The following is a 12,847-nucleotide window of genomic DNA, read 5'->3' as shown; positions in this document are numbered from 1 at the left end:
TGCCTTGGGCTCCCTGATGAACTGCGACCTGGGAGATGTAAGACAAATAAACCCTTTCCTCCCCAAGTTGGTACTGGTCAGAGTATTTTGTCACAGCAATGAAGAAACAGACTAAGACAAAAACCAAGACTGCACATTTTGTGGAGAATTCAGGTCTGTTTTAGGATAGCATAGTGTCATAAACATTACTTGGACAGCTTGCCTTTCAGCCCCTGGGTGTCTTGAAATCTTCAGAAAAACCTGTTTTTTGAGCATGAGCAGGACTTCTTAAATTAGATCCTGATTATTTTAAAGAACTTCATCTGCATTATATTTTCTATAAGCAATGAGTTATATCTGCCATAAGCAAATGCAACTGACACCCTTTGGACATATCTAGACAGTATGATGTCTGTTAGATGAGGATTGGAATAGCAAGTTTCTTCACTGCTGTGTCTAGACAGGTGTCACACAAAGCTCCATTTGTGGAGGTCTTGTCCTCAGGGTTGTAGTACTGGGAGATGTGGTGGACTTTTACAAAGCAGAGCATAGTAAAAGATTCTTAGGTCATTAAGAGTATGAGGATTATGGACCCTGGTAATTGCTTCCTGGCTCACAATGTGACTGGTTTGTTCTGACATACTCCTTGCCACTGTCATTCAGCCCCTCACTAGAGGCCCAGAGTTACAGGGTTACCCAATCTTAGACTAGGACCTCCAGAACCATGTACTAAACAAAACTTTTCTCTTTGTAAGTTAATCACTTCAGATATTTAATTGTAGTAACATGAAGCTAACTAACAGGCCTACTGAATCATACCTAACTTCAAGCTGTTGGCACAGTGTGTTCTGAGAAAACCATTACTAACGTAGTGACAGAAGGTGTGGGTACTGCAGGGATCACAGAGCACCTATTGAAAAAAACAAACATGTAATTTACTTTGAACTTTTTAATAGAAAATCAGTTGCTTTTGGAATCATTAAATTTGAGAATCAGGAGGAAGAACTGGATGACATTTTCTTCATCAAAACATAATAGGGGTAATAGGGGGAAATGTTTGCAGTAAGTTTCTTTGTGTAGTTTTTATTCATTTGATTTAAAATTGAAAGCTCATTTTCTCCTGTTTTACTGTTAAAGGAAATAAATAAGAAAAATACTTAACAATTACAATGAAATATATATATACTCTTAGATATTAAAATATAATGTAGTATATATACACATATATATGACTCGGATATTAAAAGTTGTTATAAATTAAAGAATAGTGATATTCAATATTATGGAGATAGTATAACCTACTAAGTTCAAAGGACAGGCAAATTCTTTTGTTTTGTTTCATGGTATCCCACATAGACTGGAAGTTAATCCAGGACTTTACGTATGATAATCAAATACCACTGAGCAATCTGCAGCTCCTTAAGACACATTCTCTACCTAGCCTTGATGAATCCAGCATTCCAACCCTGTATCCTTTACTCTGAGAACTATTCCCTGACCTGATTCGATCCGTGACAGTAGCTCTTCAGAGGAACTAAACTGTCATATATGGAGAAAGCTGAAAAAGGCATGAAATCTGAGGAGTCATAATCTGCATATCTATAACTTTAACAGAGTACAGTGAGCTTCAGGCATGCGATCTCACTGAAAGAGCAGGACATTCAGCCCTCTGAACAATTTCTGATATGAAGAAATACAAAACAGAGGGTACCTTGCTCCTAAATAAGGTTCTTCTCTATTAGTAGTAGTCAGTTAAAGTATGTCAGAGTTTGTTAGGTGGGGATCCCAAGGGCAGATCCTAAGATAAGGGCTGCTCCTCAAGCAGAGAAGTGAAGAAACAATCAAGGAAAGGGAGGACATAGGTAAACTCCCAGCCTCAGAGCTCCAGAGATCTCTGCAATTTAAAATACACTGAGGGTTTGTCCTCACCAGAGGCACACACGAGGCTTCCATATTTCTACACCTCCAACCCAAGACCTAAAGGCTTGAGGAAATGAAAAAGACAGGGAGCAGAAGATCTACATACTTCTGGCTATCTGCACATACAGGACTCTAGAAGATTCTCAAGCAAGGACTGTTAGAAAAAAAATTAGAAAAGGAGAAGCTCACAGACATAAACAGTAAAATAAATTCAAGGGGGGTCTGGGCAAGAGAGGGGAAATGCCCACTGTAGTTTAATTCCACAGCACCGGAAAAGCCTCATGCTAAGACTCAGACCTCAAAGCTCAGTACAAAAACTATCAAAATGCATGCAAAATGTATGCCATGACACATGCTATGATAACATGTAAAGTAACTGAAGAAGTCGAAATGGACCTCATCCCACAGGTATTAAAATATGTTTTAAAAATAAAATTCTGGCCTGGAGAGATGGCTCAGCTGTTAAGAACACTGACTGTTCTTGCAGAACACCCGGGTTCGAATCCCAGCTAAGAACTGTCCATAACTCCAGTTCCAGGGGATCCAACAGTCTCTTCTGTCCTCCACAGGCATTGCACAACACAGGTGCACTTACCTACATGCAGGCAATACATGCATACACATTGTCTTAGTTTGTTCTTCATTGCTGTGACAAAACACTCTGACCAGTACCAACTTGGGAAGGAAAGGGTTAATTTGTCTTACATCTCCCAGGTCGCATGCAGCATTGCTGTGACAAAACACTCTGACCAGTACCAACTTGTGGAGGAAAGGGTTAATTTGTCTTCCATCTCCCAGGTCGCATGCAGCAGCTTATCAGGAAGCCCAAGGTAGGAACTCAGGGCAGGAACCTGGAGGCAGGAGCTGGAACACAGGCCATGGAGGAATGCTGCTCCAGGGGTGGCACCACCCACAGTGGGCTGGGCCCTCCCACATCACTCATCAAGAAGATGCCCCTCAGACATGGCCACAGGCCACTCCAATAGAGGCAATTCCCCGATTGAGGCTCCCTCAACCCAGGTGTGTCAAGTTGACACTAAAGCTATCCAGCACACACATAAAATAAAAATAATATATTAAAAAAATAAAATTCTATTGTGCAAACTCTGGGGCTTTGATAAGCTTAAATGAATTAATTCTGACTGTTGTTGACTTTCAACAAAGGCTTTCACAATAAGTCACAAATTACTTTTAGTAGAAATGAGCTACAATAACTCACATATATATACTATTCTATGTCTAAATATTTAGATTGTATAATTTCATGTCATGTTGAGAGTTATTATGTTACTCATTTCATGCAGAGATCACATACCTAGGAAAGCACAAAGTCATGATTCAAACTCAAATACATCTGCTTTAAGAGGTAAGCATTAAAACTGTCCACTTGCACTCACAGAGGAAGGGAGCCAAAGTCGTTTAGAGTTCTAGAATCTGTCATTAGCCTTACATTCTTTGAATTCAGTGATCTCAAATGTGAACAAAAGGGAACACAGTAAACTAGGCATTTCATAAGTGGAATACTGTCTCCACAATATACCTATCCTATATCACCACACCTGCACCCCTCCCTTCCAGAGTTTTGCAGCATCAGGATACTTCATAAGGTCCCACAAAGCAAGTCAAGATGACTCTTACCTTCTCAATTCATAATGTTGTACTTTTCTGATATGCTGGGAATGTAGTGCCATGCAGCAGTATAAAAGACTTCAGAGCCTCATGACTCACAAACTGCTATCCTTTTGCTTAAAAAATAAAGCAAAGTAAGTCTTTCTTTCCTGTTGCATATTGCTTAGATTTGCTGTTGAAAAAATTTGCAATATTTTTAAAATTCCAATTTTTCCTAAGATATTGTGATACCTCTCTCCAATCAGAGAAGGCTTCACATCAATCTAGCATAAATGTCACCTTAAAAGTTTATACCATTTCTGATGGTGAGGGAAGGGAATAGAGTGAGAAGGGGTCATGAAGGGGAATCCCTCCATACTACATCATACAGATACCACCCAGGTCACTGGCCTGATTCAGAGCCTAAAGAACAGTGAAACAGAGAGACACAGACACAGACACAGACACAGACACACACACACACACACACACACACACACACACAGAGACACACAGAGAGAGAGAGAGAGAGAGAGAGAGAGTTAGTTCTACATAGTTATCAGTTATTGACTTGTTAACAGAGTTCAAAACCCTTTGCAAGGAGATCTATTCCACATTGCTGAGATTTATTCCCATAATGCCATACAAATGATCAAGTCATCATTAATCATTAATATACATTTATGAATGTCATCTTTTAAAAGTCAATTATTTTGACGTCCAAAGCTATGACCAAGGTCTTTCTGTTTCCTTGGTGGCTACTCTCTAGGAGTTAATGGATACATGGAACACAGCAGCCCTATGCAGGCCTCCACCACTTTGAGAAGCAGAAACAGATGGCCCACAAAGAGGCACAGAAGATCTCTAGGGAACACTGTAAAAAGATACCCTCCAAAAATAAAATCTTAAAATAAAATGTTCACATATGTGCTATATTTGGTTGAACTATATAATGTATATATTTAGAGCCTAGGCTACCCTGTTGCAAACATGAAATAGATATATATCCATCTAATATAGTTTGCACATAAATTCTACTGACCCCTGTTATAAATTCTCCCACCCTCACTTGCCTCAAGATGCACATTCAGGGTTTTATTTCTTTTTTAATATTTTTATTTATTCTTTGACAACCTCATATATATATATACATATATATGTATATATAATGTATTTTGATTAAATCCACCACTAACTCCCTTCTCTCTACCCCCAAATCCGCCAACACATGCCCCTCCCACTGTCATAACTTTTTTAGAATGATTTTTATTTACTTTTTTATTATTTTATATTTGAGTATAATGCCTGAATGTGTGTAAGTGCACACATGTCATATAGTGACCACAGAGAACAGAAGAGGGTGTCAGATCCCCTGGAACTGGAGTTACAGACTGTTGTTAGCCACCATGTGGGTGCTAGGATTCAAACCCAGGTCTTCTGCAAGAATAACCAGTGCTCTTAACCACTAAGCCATCTATCCAGCCACATGTCTTCTTTTTTCTTTTCTTTTTTTAATAACCCAGTAAATCCAATTAGTGCTTCCTACATGGGCATGGGCAAAGTATCAGTGGCCACACCCCCAAGGAAAAAGACTTACCCCTCCCCAAACAGCCATAAATTGCCAATAGCTCCCCAGCTAGGGGTGGAGCCTCATGAGTCCCTCCTCATTCATTCTGGAATTCTTGACTGGCTTGATCTTGTGCAGGTTTTGTTCAGTTAACCACAGCTACTGTCAGGGTTTTATTTCTTTAGCAAAGAATTTAAGGTAAAATGTAAATTCAATAATAGGAAATACTTTAATTACAGTTATTAATCATTTAGACTGTAAGAATAAAAGCTATCCAAGCAAAAGTCTTATTAAAACCACTGGGTTACAAAGGGGTACTATATGTAAATCAGGGATTAAAACATTTAAAAACTCAAGGGATGCTAGCAAGATAGCTCAGAGGGAAAGGTGCTTGCCACTGAGCCTGATGACTTGAATCTGATCCCCAGTATGCACATGGAGGAAGGACAGAACCAGTTCCTGCAAGTTGCCCTCTGACTTCCACACTAGCAGGTGTGGCACATGTGCCCACACACAAATGCACACACAAAAGCAAATAAAGAACAAAAATAAATAAACAAATGGATGTAATTTTGTAGAGGCTTGGCTCACCTCTTACCTGACTTGACTTGGGCTGACCTTGACCTGTTGGTAGCATTTAACCTATGGAAAGTAAGACCATGCATCACTCAGACATGGACATAAACTCAAGTATACAAAAGCATTCACAGATTCCTTCTGTGGGCCAAATGAAGATTTCTAGGTACTGGAATCTAGTCATCCCAAGATAACTAGAGTCAGAAAAATGACTTGGCAAACCAAAATCTTAGAAAGCAAAGACACACCTTCCATAGTCCTATGTTTAATCACAGAAGAATCACTTCACTGGCCTGAGCGAACTATGCAGTCATCTGGAGCTTAAGAAATGTGACATAGGCATTTGTTACCCAGTGACTTGATAGCTGTAATAAGTTTACTGTATTAGGTTTTTTTTTTAAGAGGAGAGATATTGTATAATAAACAAAAGAAAAAATTCTTCACTAAAATAAAGCTACTTTTTTCCATATTTGGACTCCTACTAGAGCCTCTAATGCACTGAGATGAACCATGCCAAAAGGAAAGACAGTGGTCCACAGCTCCCAGACCCTTTTGATTTTTATTTCTACACCACACAATTGGAGGAATGCTAGGGGCAATGACTCAGAAGCCCTTTCAAGCAGCAAGAATCTCTTTGATTCTTTTCATCCACCACTAATCCCTGTAAGGACTTCCACTTGAAACACTAGATATCCAAACTCTGCGAAGTTCAAAATACTAAAGACTTAGCTTTTCTAAAGCAGGACCAAATCAACCAGGTGAAGCACATCCTTCTGTCACCACACTTTCTTTCAAGGAACCCTGAGAACAAAGGTTAATAGTCCACTAAAAAACTCCCCCACCTTCAAACTTTCTTTTTAAAGAAAACATTACTTACTTGGAAAATAAATTCTATGGTTCCAGTACAATTTTGTTTAAGAAAATAACAAAATTCTTTGTTTTACGTAAACAGTGTTGTGACTAATTAAGGGAGAAATTAGCTGCCAGCTTACATGAAAAGGCAAGACCTGTTTCCATGACATCTTTGCATTCACGGGAAGCGAGCTGATGGTCTGCTGCCTGTGTGGTGTGCAACTCAGCCTTGCCGACTGAGACTCATTAGCCCAGGGTTACAAAAATGTAACCAATGCTTTTTCCAGATATTCCACCACAAACCAAGTACCACAGTGTCCATCCCCTGCCTTGAAAGCCTGGGTCTGAGCCACTCACAGGACTCCCTCCAGCTCAGCCTACAGTGTGGGATTTTCATTAGGTAGGCTTCTTTGTGTCCACAGGAATCCTACAGAGTAAAAAGGGCACTCTGGCAAAGTGGAAAGGGAGGCGAACACACTAACAAATAGCCATTTTACCATTTTCACAATATTAATATTTAATAAACAGTTTCTTGTTCTACTCTTGTTTTTCCTAAGGATAAATCAGCATAGTGTTTGGGGAACTGGCTAAATACTGCCAACTTTTATTCCCTCTAACGGAGATTCATCATGTTTTGTGACTTAGGAGGTTTACTTACAAGCAGTGGTAACCAGAGGTGCTGGTGCCCTGTGAGACCCAGGATAATGAGACATGGAGGACAGGCACTGGAGGCTGAGTGAATACAAAAGCCACAGGCAGCCCAAAGCAAAGTCTAAGTTTCACAGTTCTGAAACCAGACTACAGGCAGCTGAGAGCCAACTGTGCAAAGAAGGTACTCTGGCTGTGTCCTTGGAGACCCTGTTAGCTTCAGCAAGAGTGGATTTTCAGAGTCTTGAATGGTTGCTGTTAAAATCTACAGGAGTCCCTCACCTCACATTTTTACCTATCAGATTAAACAATGCCTTTGGAAGAACTGTGAAAATGAGACCACAGCTAAAGGTACATATGCTCTTTCACCAAGCCCTGTCCCCTCATATATGTGCTGAGAATTTTTCTAGTGCAAATATGAAGTATTGTTATGCTCTCATGAGAAACAAAGAAGTGGGAAGGGAAAGGAAGGGATGGGAGGGGAGGGGAAGGGAGGGCAGGGCAGGGCAGGGCAGGGCAGGGCAGGGAAGGGAAGGGAAGGGAAGGGAAGGGAAGGCAAGGATCACTGCTGAAATTTCTAACTTTTAAATTACTTTCTACAACATGCTTCTATGTGCATACCCACATCAAGGTTAGAAAATGTGATATGTAGAAATCCCAGGTCACTATAGTCCCCATGACTGAGGTAGATACAGACAGGAGGGTGGCTCTTTGAAAGGCAAAACAAAATATGTTTTAATGGAAGAGGAAAGGTAGCCATGTAGAAGATGGAAGGGAGAGAAGGAGGGAGGGAGGGAGGAAGGAAGGAAGGAAGGAAGGAAGGAAGGAAGGAAGGAAGGAAGGAAGGAAGGGAAGGGAAGGGAAGGGAAGGGAAGGGAAGGGAAGGGAAGGGAAAGGAGCTGTGAACCCAAAGCTCTAGTCATTTAGCTCTTCTGTGTATAATGGAGACAAGGATAACACGATTTTAGAGAAGTTGACACCAAAATACATTATTTTCTGTAGTGAGAGAAGTCATATGCATTTAATTTTTAGCCAATTCAATTTAAGGAGTAATTCATGCTATAGAAAAAGTCATTTTGTTGGCCTCCCAAAGTGTGAGGGGCAGCACATAAATAGGACCAAATCCCGCACATTAAGAGGAAGGTGAGAAAGTAAAAGTGGCAAGTTTGTGCCTGAGAGGGATCATTGTAAGAAAGTAATCAGGACAAATAAACTGTGGGCCTGGAAACTTATAGGAGATGGTTAAGAGAAGGGGAAACGTAGAACCAAGCTGGACGACCTTGCCCTGCACCTGAGCCATCTTCTCTAGTATCTCCCACTTCTGTCAGTAATGAATGAGACCTCCAGATTTGAGGCTCTGCAGTTTTGCTGCAAACTTTATTCTTGAGAAGCCAAGAGCAGCAAAGGACCTGGCCTCATGTTTTCCTTTTACAGAGAACTCAGAACTTCCTTCATGCAATGTTCTAAGGACAGATGAGTAAAGCAGTCCTGAAGGTAACTGATTTTTGTTTTCTAAAACAAAACTTCAACCTGAACTAAGCTAAATGCTAATACCTAAAGATATAAAATAAAATAGAAAATCAAAAGTCCTTATTACTAGACTACCTGAAACCTTGAAAGAACCCAAATACTGTGTAACCTTAGAGGAAAGCCTAAGGACTGCTTAAGTAAACCTCATTTTTGTGAACCACAGCATAGCTGGTGGCTGATGCACCCTTGGAAATGTGTATTTATACTCCCGTCTGCTAGTCGAATAGGTGGCTGGACTTTTGTTTTGTTTTGCTTTATCCAAGTGGAATGCATTTCTCTAGGAGCACAGCATATCTTAGACCTGGGTCTGGATGGAGCCCAAGGAATGTAAGATCAGAGAGTGCCTGGAGTTACCAGATAGTGGCCAACAGGCAATGAAGCTTTTGATTCTGTACAATAAAGAACTGGACCAGATGAACTCTAAGAGTCTTCCAGCTTGAACATTCTGTGATTCTATGATTCCACCCCACATTCCATATTCATCTACAAACAAGGAAAAATCTGATCTGGCCGGTTGGTTTTTAAAACCTCACAATTCTATAAAGCACTGAGAAACTGTGGTCATACCAGACATATTTCACTTGTGTGTATTTCATCATTGCTGAGCACTTTCCAAATGTAAAATCAGGGCTAGAGTTCAAGGACATGTGAAAAATGGTCATAGAAAAATTCTGACCATTGGGTTTTACTATACTATTAATATACAGCAAGACTAGTCATGATCCAAGCTGTTTTCAGTAAGTGACTGCAATTCTGCTACTTAAAAGCTGGAGAGATGCCCAGCAGTTAAAAGCGCTTGCTACGGGTACAGAGGACCCCAGTTCAGTTCCCAGTATCCATATTGCAGCTAACAGCTATCCCTAACTCCAGTTCCAGGGGATCTGACACACTCCTCTGACGTCCACGGGCACTTACATACATGAAGGTAAAACACTCATACACACAAAATAAAAATAAATAGAAAAATAAAAAATTTAAAGCAGGTCTACATTGGAGAACTGCATTAGGAGAGAAAAGTCCTTGAGGGAAGAGTTTGGAGCGAGACGAGGATGACCAGTCAGTAGAATGGAAATTAATGCTCACTCCCTGGCCCCGGATTCATACAAAGAAATCCTATTTGCCAAGGTGATGGTATTAGGGCTTGGGGCCTTTAAAAGTTGATTAAGCTGTAACAACAAAGATCTTATAAATGGGTTAACTGTACTACAAAAAAGATCTCAAAGCAACCCCTCACTCTGCCTGTTGAATGAAGGTACAGTAAGCAGACAGCTGACTTGTGAGGAAGCAGGCTCTCACCATATACCAAATCTGTTGCTTCTTTGATCTTTTCTTTTGCTATTGTTGTTCTGGTATGGTTTTGCATTTGCATGTGTTTGGTATGCCCATGCATGTGTGTGTGTGTGTGTGTGTGTGTGTGCGTGTGTGTATGTGTGTGCATGTGTGTGCGTGTACACCTACCTGTTCTATGGCCCTGTAAATTCCCATTGAATGAATGTCATATATGTAGACTTATATAGTATTCAACATTTTAAGCTTGTTTTCTTTTCACTAGCATAACACATGTGAGATTCACTCATGCTCTTCCAAAACTATGTATCAATAGTTTTCTGATTTTCATGGCTGTGTATTATTCTACAATATGGCTCTTCCTCAACTGAAAGGCATTTGGGCTGTTTCCAGATGTAACTACAAAAAAATAAATCCTATGAAGACATTGTTTAGGTTTGTGTATAAAGGTAGGTTTTTCATTTCCTTAAAAATATAGAGAGTAAGATTGTTAGATTTAAATGCTAAAACCCTGACAAACTTTTTCCCCAAATGGCTGAGCCTTATGACACCCCCACCAGCAGCATTCGGGAACTGTCCATTCTTACCCATATTCGACAGGCTCTGTTTACTTAACACCTCTCATAGTGTGCTTTGCCTCACTCACGTGGCTTCACTTGCCCTTCCTTATAACTGGCAATGCTGAACATCATTTCACACGTTTCTTTGGCAAAGTAGTCAGATCTAGTTTTTAAATCAAAGTTTTTAAAAATATTTTATTTATTATTTTTATTTTATGTGCACGTGTACATTGCCTGTATGTAGGTAAGTGCACCCGTGTCGTGCAGTGCCTGCAGAGGACAGAAGAAGCTGTCAGATCCCCTGGAACCGGAGTTACAGACAGTTGTTAGCTGCCTTGTGGGTGCTGGGATTCGAACCTGGGTCTTCTACAAGAAGAGCCAGTGTTCTTAACCGCTGAGCCATCTCTCCAGCCCCTAAATCAAGGTTTTTATTATTGACTTTTCTTTATTTTTTTGTCTTTTGGATCTAGTTCCTTTATAATATGCATGATTTTGAAAATATTTAAAAACACTTTCTCCCAGATGGTCTTTTCATTTTTCTAACAGTGAATTCTAGAACTATATGCCCACTTTTGAAGCCCATAACTGAGAAGGGATGAAAGAAAGCAGTCAGTAAAAGTCCACACCTCTTATGTGACCTCCTTTTTTACTTTTGAGCATGCTCCCAGAATGAATATTGTATTAGAAACACTAGCAAGAGGTGAATAAATATTATGAAAATTCTCTCTAAACAAGCTCTATGTCATCAGGGGAAATCCCCCCTCTTACTTCTGGGGCTGAAGGAAACCCAGTATGAGCTGTACCAGTAAGGAAACAGGAAAACAGAAGGGACAGAGGCTGAGCCTCCATTCTATGTCTGTCCTATTCAGAAGGAAGTTTATGAAAATAGTACACCCAAAAGGACAACAGAACCACACATCAGAGCCAGCCAGACTCCAGAGAGGTATATGCTGTGAGTACAGTCAACAGTTTTACTAGGAGTCATGAGTTCATTAATAGGTCATAGACGATGAGCTTATTTTCTTGATTTTTATAGGCCAAGAAGACGTAGAAGATACAAAATATGATATCTGAATCTTACAAAGTTTTTCTAAATGTCTTAGTTAATAAATGGAGAATGATAACCATTTAATTCATTTAATTTTTTAATTTTTTAATTATCTGTGGATTAGTGGCAACCAAAAAAGAAATTGTCTTAATTCTTTCACAATAAATAATCTTATCAATGATTTTCATCAAAATATGAAAGTATACAAATTAAATAGATGACAGAAAGCTGGACATAATTATGGCTGATTTAAAATGCACTAAAGACATAAGACATCTCTCCAAGCCAGCCTGAACAGTAAGAGGTGATTTTAAAGACCTAATTTAAAGTCCTGCACTGAGGACTTTAGTTTGAGCTCTGTGCAGTAAAGGACACAAGGCATGAAGCATTAAAGAATGACTTACAGTTTAATATTAAGCCTGTTTAAGTCAATAATGAAATATAATATCCAAAATTCCCAATATGTAATCTTGGAATATATCAGTGAAAGTCTCTCATTTTAGAATGAATAACAATGGCAGCTTTATTAAGCTGAACCTGGAGTGCTGTGTCCAAACACTCTAGTAAACTTACAAACCCAGCAAGTTCTAAAAGCAGTAGTTAATCATCTAATGTAAGACAAGACTAGAGAATTAGGTAAATATATAACCTATATGGCAAGTTTTAAATGTCAACTTGACACAACCTAGAATCACTTAGGAAGAGAGCCTCATTTAAGGGATTATCTAGTTCAGATTGGTTTGTGGACATGTCTGTGGGGGATTGTCTTGAATGTTAGTTGACCTAGCCCATTGTGGGCAGCACCATTCCCTAGGCAAGGGGTCCTGAGCCATGTAAGATAGGGGAATGCTAGATGAGCGCAGCATGTAAGCTGCATGATATATTCACTTCTCTCTGCTCTTTACTGTGGATGTGATGCCACCAGCTGCTTGACTTCCTGCCTTGACTTCCTCTCAATGAGGGACTGAAATCTGGAATTATAAGCTGAGTAAACACTTATCTTCCCTCTGTTGCTTTTGATCAGGGTATTTTTTTTTTAATTTTTTTTTCTTTTTATTTACTTTTTTTTCTTTAATTAAAAGAAGCATTTCATTACAACAGCATTAACCTATTCAATAACATTTTTCTGAGCTAGGGTACATCTCTTTCAAAATTGGCTGTACATTTCTAGGTTTACAGATGAATTATTACCCTTATATAATCTTTTACTCATTATAAACTCTATAAGACATAAAATTAAATGAGGTTCCAACGTTTAAAAAAGATCTCCAC

General features: G+C 39.4%; 1 long non-coding RNA gene across 1 annotated transcript in view; it reads right to left on the bottom strand.

The window, feature by feature from the left end:
* The window catches only part of LOC115070059, a 9,671-nt gene extending 2,967 nt beyond the window's left edge, over positions 1 to 6,704 (bottom strand). The window contains exons 1-3 of the long non-coding RNA XR_003849260.1: positions 6,643 to 6,704; positions 5,673 to 5,716; positions 3,538 to 3,644 (exon numbers count right to left, since the gene is read on the bottom strand). This is a non-coding gene — a long non-coding RNA (uncharacterized LOC115070059). The remainder of the gene's footprint in view (positions 1 to 3,537; positions 3,645 to 5,672; positions 5,717 to 6,642) is intronic.
* Between the last annotated feature and the right edge of the window lie 6,143 nt (positions 6,705 to 12,847).

Source organism: Nannospalax galili, unplaced genomic scaffold, assembly GCF_000622305.1.
Source record: "Nannospalax galili isolate Female #2095 unplaced genomic scaffold, S.galili_v1.0 scaffold355, whole genome shotgun sequence".
NCBI lineage: Eukaryota > Metazoa > Chordata > Mammalia > Rodentia > Spalacidae > Nannospalax > Nannospalax galili.
This window is presented reverse-complemented; position numbering and strand designations above follow the sequence as displayed.